Source organism: Schistocerca piceifrons, chromosome 1, assembly GCF_021461385.2.
Source record: "Schistocerca piceifrons isolate TAMUIC-IGC-003096 chromosome 1, iqSchPice1.1, whole genome shotgun sequence".
Taxonomy (NCBI): Eukaryota; Metazoa; Arthropoda; class Insecta; order Orthoptera; family Acrididae; genus Schistocerca; species Schistocerca piceifrons.
In genome coordinates, this window is record NC_060138.1 from 803,906,587 (window position 1) to 803,913,936 (window position 7,350).

The following is a 7,350-nucleotide window of genomic DNA, read 5'->3' on the forward strand; positions in this document are numbered from 1 at the left end:
GATGGCTGAATGGCTGTCAGCCGAAATATTGTGGCAAGAAGTCGACGTTATCCGGCTGCAATCCCGAATATTCGTGGAATACTCTTTACAGAGGGAACATTTCAAAAATCACTAAAGGCACTACTCTTTCCTTCCACGATGCAGGCCTCCACTCACGTATTTGGTGATAAAATTAGGGAAAAATACTTACAAATCTTTTTTTTTCCTTCGAACACTAATCAGTAGGAAGACTAGTTTTTCGATAGTCTTAGCGACGGATGAAATCCACCTTCTTTATTGCGGTCTTCCATACACCGATTTCTTTTGTGAAGCGAACGTGTAGCTCTTTCACAATCACAATATGGTGCGCAAAACCAATTACATTCTTCTCCGAAACATTTGTATTAGTGTTAGCATTGACAGTGTTAACAAAGTCCTGTGTAGTAAATACTTGAAAATATTTTCCTTCTTTTTGTAGGTCCATTGCGTCAGCTATTTCTCACATTATTAATCGCCGATTGCCCATTATCACATGTTTCACTTTCCAAGTACTTTATATGAGGCTGAAGTTTTGGGAAATCTTCACTGTACAATTTTCAATATAAATACTGCAACAATTGAATTTGGCAACGGCCTTGCCGCAGTGGATACACCGGTTCCCGTGAGATCACCGAAGTTAAGCGCTGTTGGGCGTGGCCGGCACTTGGATGGGTGACCATCCAGCCGCCATGCGCTGTTGCCGTTTTTCAGAGTGCACTCAGCCTCGTGATGCCAATTGAGGAGCTACTCGACCGAATAGTAGCGGCTCCGGTCAAAGAAAACCATCATAACGACCGGGAGAGCGGTGTGCTGACCACACGCCCCTCCTATCCGCATCCTGAACTGAGGATGACACGGCGGTCGGATGGTCCCGATGGGCCACTTGTGGCCTGCAGACAGAGTGCTTAACAATTGAATTTAGAATACCATTTGTAATCGTGGAGAATGAAAATGGAGGTTCCTTACAACATTCATCAACTCTGGTTCAATTCAGGTTGAAGATAAACCGTACAAGAATTTATTAACGCCAAGGTGTTCCAGTTTATCCATTCGGACGACACAGACCCAGACACATAGTTACACTTATTGTGTACATGTCTACACATTATCGGAGAGTAATTAAACGATTATAGTAGCAATTCTTCGTGGCAGGTAGAGATAGCGTTGCTGTTGTGCGGTTTAGTGTTGTTACCAGGGCTGGTGGGTATGTAAGGGGCGTGGACAGCATCAGATGTTGCGTGACAATAGTGAAGGACATGGAGATGCCGTGTACTCATGTGGGACAGCGTTACCTGTAACTGACAGAGTTTGAAAGGGGCTTCATTGTGGGACTCCATTCGACCAGCACAGTATCCAGAGTTTTTGGGAAAAACCGAACATAACAGTGGCACGAAGTTGGAAAACTGGCGTCAAAATTCCAGTCGGCCACGACTAGCCGCCACAAGGGAGAATCACCACCAAAAATTATTTCCTCGTGTTAATTTCCCATTCATTTAAATTCAAAGGAGAGTCATTTCAGCCGAACGGTGTGGCCGAGCGGTTCTGGGGAAAATTTTGTGAAATGACGGTCGGAACGATTGCGGGTTCTCCTTGTCTCCAGCAATGGCCAACAACTTTACAGAACGTTTCGAGGAACGTACGTTAAATTTGGTTCCATTTACGTTGACAGCAGGTTTACGGCTGGTACATGACGTCGAAGCCCTTGACTATTTCCTTGAAAACATGCACAGCATGCTAATGGATTTCCAGAGAAGCGTTTGCTGCATATTCGGAAAAGGCCTTGGTAACATATGGGCCCAAATGCGATTCATAATTTGCGCTGGGAAACCCTTACACATCCTACATGTAGTCCTAAATTCGCCCCCATTCGATTTCCACATTTTTGGTGCCGTGAAGAAAGACATTCGGGGCCGTCGATTTGTTTAGAATGGAGTGTATGTCCGGGAGCAATCATGGTTCCGTAGGCCACCGCAAAAATTTTTCAATAAAGGTACTAACCGTCTTGTCTCGGAGCACAGACGCCCGCCGGGATCGTCGTATTGTAACACTAGCAGTGGCAGATCTTACACTACCACAGCACGTGTAAGAGGGCTTGTGAGGCCAGACATGTCAACACGAACTGTTGCGAACTGGTTATTAGCAGTTGAACCACGGCACGCACACTCTGGTCGGTCTTCCACACAGGACATAGCATCGACTTGCACGGTTCAACTGGTGCCGTCCGAGGATCACTTGGAAGTTGGAACGGCGCTCCATGGTCTTCAGCGATGAAATCAGATTCTGCCTGCACACAAGTGATGGTCGATTGCGCGTACGACGTGGACCTGGTGAGCGCTGTCTCATAGAGTTCATTCGCCCAAGGCGCCCTGGCCGCACGATAGACCTTATGGTCTGGGGAGCTATACAACTCTCGTTCACCTTTGATATTTCTGCAGGGGACGCTAACCAGAGCTCGATACGAGCAGGGTTCTGTTAGACCAGTTATTTTGCCGTTCTTGCAAAAGGAAGGTGATGTGTTTTTTCAACAGGATGACGCTTACCCACACTCTGCCCGTGAAACTCAACGTACTCTGCAAGACGTGCAGCAAAATCCCAGCCAGTACGGTCTCCCACCTTGTCTTCAATCGAGCACGTATGGGATATGACGGGACGAGAAGTGGCTAGTGCGACTCGTCAACCAACAGCTCTTACAGAGCTACGTGACCAGGTCAAGCAGGCATGGAATAACGTATCCCTGGTCAGTATTCGTCATCTGTACGATCGACGGGATACCGGAGTCAGCGCCTATATTGCTGCCCGCGGATGCTACACCACTTACTAATATGGGTGTTTCAGCGTGGGTCGACACCTGGTACCTCACAATCGCTTCTTCTATTGATGTTTAAATGTAATTATTTCATGCATTGAATATGTACTGTTGCAACAATAAATCTTCAGTGTATTGCATTATCTGGCGGTGTCTAATTAAAGTGCAGTTTATCTCTGAAATACGCTACTTGGAACACAATGATACGAGAATATTGCCCTCGTCCTGTGATAGTGTGTACACAAAATGGAAAGGCTTTTTTGTCGGGCGACAGAGCTGAAGAATCTTATCTGGCGAACACTCGAAGAAGGACACAGTAAGCAACGCGAAAACCTTTTTATAAAATTCAAAAGACCGCACTTTGTGTATGAAAGCTGCAAATATTCTGCCGTCCACTACGCATAATTGCCATAGAAGCCGTGAAGAAAACAACTGATTAATCAGCAGCAACAATTATTCTTTCAACGCTGTGTCTGTATATCGAGAGACAGTTGTTACAATAAAAAGTACCGTAAACTGATATAACTTGAGTCCTGGAGTGTAATTTGGACCCAACACCAAAAAATATTTTAAATCAATCCAGGATCTGCTGTAAAGCACGTATACATCCGATTAACCATTTCCTCACCATGTAGTAGCACCAGCTAGCGCACAACGCACTCCGCGGTGTCTCTGTTTTTGGCGCGTTCTCACAGCTGACGTCGTACTGTTGTGTAGTCAAACCTAGGATTGTCACTGCCGGAAAACTTCCACTACTCTCCACACTTCAGTTGGATGCGAGGTAAAGAAAATTTACGTATCATATACATTCCATAACAAAATAGCAACTGTTCGAATTACATTGAAAACGAACACCCAGTAAAATTGATAAACACTGAAGAACCAAAGAAACTGGTATATCTAATATCGTGCAGCGTCCCGGCGAGCACGCAGATGTGCCTAAACGCGACGTGGCATGGACTCGACTAATGCCTCAAGTAGTGCTTGACGAAATTGAGACCATGAATCCTGCAGCGCTGTTCATAAATACGTAAGAGTACGAGGGGTTGCAGACCTCTTCTGAACAGCCTGTTGCAAGGCATGTCAGATCTGCTCAACAGTGTTCATTGCTGGCAAGTTTTGTGGCCATCAGAAGTGTTTAAACTCACAAAAGTGTTCCAGGAAATGTTCTAGACGTGTGGGCTGTCGCATTGTCCTGCTGGAAGTGCCCAAGTCCGTCTGAATGGACAATAGAGGTGAATGGATGCAGATGGTGATAGGACAGGATGCCTACGTACCTGCTACCTGTCAGAGTCGTATCTAGACGTATCAGAAGTCCCATATCACTCCAACTGCACATTCCCTACACCATTATAGAGCCTCCAACAGCTTGAACAGTCCCCTGCTGACACGCAGGGTCCATGAATTCATGAGACTGTCTCCATACCCGTACACGTCTACCCGCTCGATACAATTTGAAACGAGACTCGTCCGACCAAGTTTGCAATCATCTGTCCAATGTCTGTGTTGACGGACCCAGGCGAGGCGTAAAGCTTTGTGTAGTGCAGTCATCAAGGGCACACGAGTGGACCTTCGGCTCCGAAAGCCCATATGGATGATGTTTCTTTGAATGGTTCGCACGCTGACACTTGTTGATGGCCCAACATTGAAATTTGTAGAAATTTGCGGAAGGCTTGCACTTCTTTCACGTTGAAAGATTCTCTTCAGTCGTCGTCTTCCAGGATCTTTTTCCGGCCGCAGCGATGTTGGAGATTTAATGTTTTATATACCCGTTGCCGACCGCAGCGCCGTATTCTGCCTGTTTATATATCTCTGTATTTGAATACGCATGCTTAGACCTGTTTCTTTGGCGCTTCCGTATATTTGGTGAATGTGTGCTTATATTCTAAAAATGGGACTACTTGGACCCAGCCCAGAAGTGGGTTGAATTAGCCCCCTAGCCCTGTATTTCAATTACACACTTCCAAATTTCACTGCAAAAAATGTGTACCATTCATTTTCGTCAATTTATTTCAATAAATGATTTGTACACTGTTTGTGTTTATTTATTTGCAAATCTCGAGCCAAAAATGACTCTACATTACAAAAGATCTCCTGGGAGCAACACGTATGCGGATTTCACAACTGAAAAATTGCAAGAATGTTTAACTACTGTAAGGTCTGGAGAAATGTCTGAGAGATTTGCCTCTGCATATTTCCAGATAAGTAGCCTACGGTAAAAAGGGAACTGAAGAATAACCGTTTGAATATGCCTGGGCATCTGACCATGTTCACTACTGAAGAGGAGCTGGCCTTTGCCAGCCACATAGATGAAATTTGTGATTTCGGGTTTCCCGTGGATGAAGTTGAATTTCAGTTTATTGTCAAGTAGAACTTTGGAAACCATGGAAGAACAGTGAAATGTTTCAGGAATAACCTCCCTGGCACTGAGTGGGTAAGACTGTGTTTGAAGACGTTCAAATGGATCAAATGGCTCTGAGCACTATGGGACTCAACTGCTGTGGTCATAAATCCCCTAAAACTTAGAACTACTTAAACCTAACTAACCTAAGGACAGTACACAACACCCAGCCATCACGGGAACCAAACTCGGGAACCCGGGCGTGGGAAGCGAGAACGCTACCGCACGACCACGAGATGCGGGCTTTGAAGACGTTTCGCCTGTTATGTATCAGATTTAAAAACAACTTAAAGGGCACGTGCTGCCATCGATGAATAAGTAATTACCGAGTATGCTGAAAACCTAAGTGTTTTGACTAAAGATGTTCCACCAGACATTAAAAAAAATGGTTCAAATGGTTCTGAGCACTATGCGACTTAACTTCTGAGGTCATCAGTCGCCTAGAACTTAGAACTAATTAAACCTAACTAACCTAAGGACATCACACACATCCATGCCCGAGGCAGGATTCGAACCTGCGACGGTAGCGGTCGCTCGGCTCCAGACTGCAGCGCCCAGAACCGCACGGCCACTCCGGCCGGCTCCACCAGACATCTTTTACAATTACGATGAAACCAGCATTTCTGACGATCCTGGTCGGAAGAAGGCAGGAAGAAGCTGGAAATATACAGAGAGGATAATAATGTGACTGTCATGTTTGGTGACAGTGCTGCAGGATCATTTCTCGCGCATACGTAATATATAAAGCGGAACGTCTTAGGACAGTGTGAACAGAAAACGGATCAGTGGATGCTAGGTACAATTGAAGTAAGCATGGTTGGATTGACCATGCAATATCTTACTATTGATGTATCGCGCACCTTCTGTCTGTGCTCAAGAAACAAGAAGGCACTAAGATTTTAATTGGAGATAATTTATCATATCATCTCAGCTGCAATGTTGTTAAGCTGTATGAAGAGCACCATATACAATTTGTGTGCCTGACGCCGAACACCTCACGTTTGGTACAGCCCCTCGATATAGATTACTTTGTCCTTGGCAGCTAAATAGAGAGATGTTTTAACCAAATGGAAATAGCCTGAAGCTGGAAAGAAATCAGCGTTAACGATCATTTCCCCATGTTACTAAAAACTCCATTAGACGAGATGGTTCAAATGGTTCAAATGGCTCTGAGCACTATGGGAGTTAACTGCTCAGGTCATCAGTCCCCTAGAACTTAGAACTACTTAAACATAACTAACCTAAGGACATCACACACATCCACGCCCGAAGCAGGATTCGAACCTGCGACCGTAGCGGTCGCGCGGTTCCAGACTGTAGCGCCTAGAACCGCTCGGTCACTCCGGCCGGCAGACGAGATGGAGACTAAGTTGCCAAATAACCTGAAAGATGTTGTTGAGTCAACATCGGAGGACGAGGATGCTTACATGTTAAGGATTTCGGAGAAAGCGACCTACTTTTTTCTGAAGACGAAATTTGTAAGCCAACAAATGAGCATTTCCCAATTCATCTGAAATTTCCGGCCTCTTATCCACCACCTCTTAGTAATCTCCCAGACAACGAAATGAAGAAGATGAAGAAACACTAAAAGTTTCCTTACAAGAACTGGATTTTCTTCTTATCGCTTAGAATAAAGCATTGTTTTCAGGTCATGTAATGTCCACGTGCGACAACAGTGCCATTGTTGAAAGCTTCACACCGACCAGAAAAGCCTGGAAATGGCCTTCAGAAAAGGACATTTTGTTCAACAAGTGATGTGACGTTAAAAAAACTAACCCATCCACCGGACTGTGTGGCAGTGCGCTTCTAGGCGCTTCAGTCTGGAACCGCGTGACCGCTACGGTCGCAGGTTCGAATCCTGCCTCGGGCATGGATGTGTATGATGTCCTTAGGTTAGTTAGGTTCAAGTAGTTCTAAGTTCTAGGGGACTGATGAGCACAGATGTTAAGTCCCATAGCGCTCAGAGCCATTTGAGCCAATTACCCCATCCACTTTAATTGGAAGAGGTTAGTTTTCAGTGGTAACATAAACAAATTTTACCGTGCACTATAATTTATTATCAGGACTACATACAACAGGGTAAACGAGTGCTAATATGTTTCTTTCAACGAAACTCTGTTTATTA

At 45.0% G+C, this 7,350-nt stretch overlaps 1 pseudogene; it reads left to right on the plus strand.

The window, feature by feature from the left end:
* The first annotated feature begins 604 nt into the window (after window positions 1-604).
* Window positions 605-721, plus strand: LOC124718576 (annotated as a pseudogene).
* The last annotated feature ends 6,629 nt before the right edge of the window (window positions 722-7,350 follow it).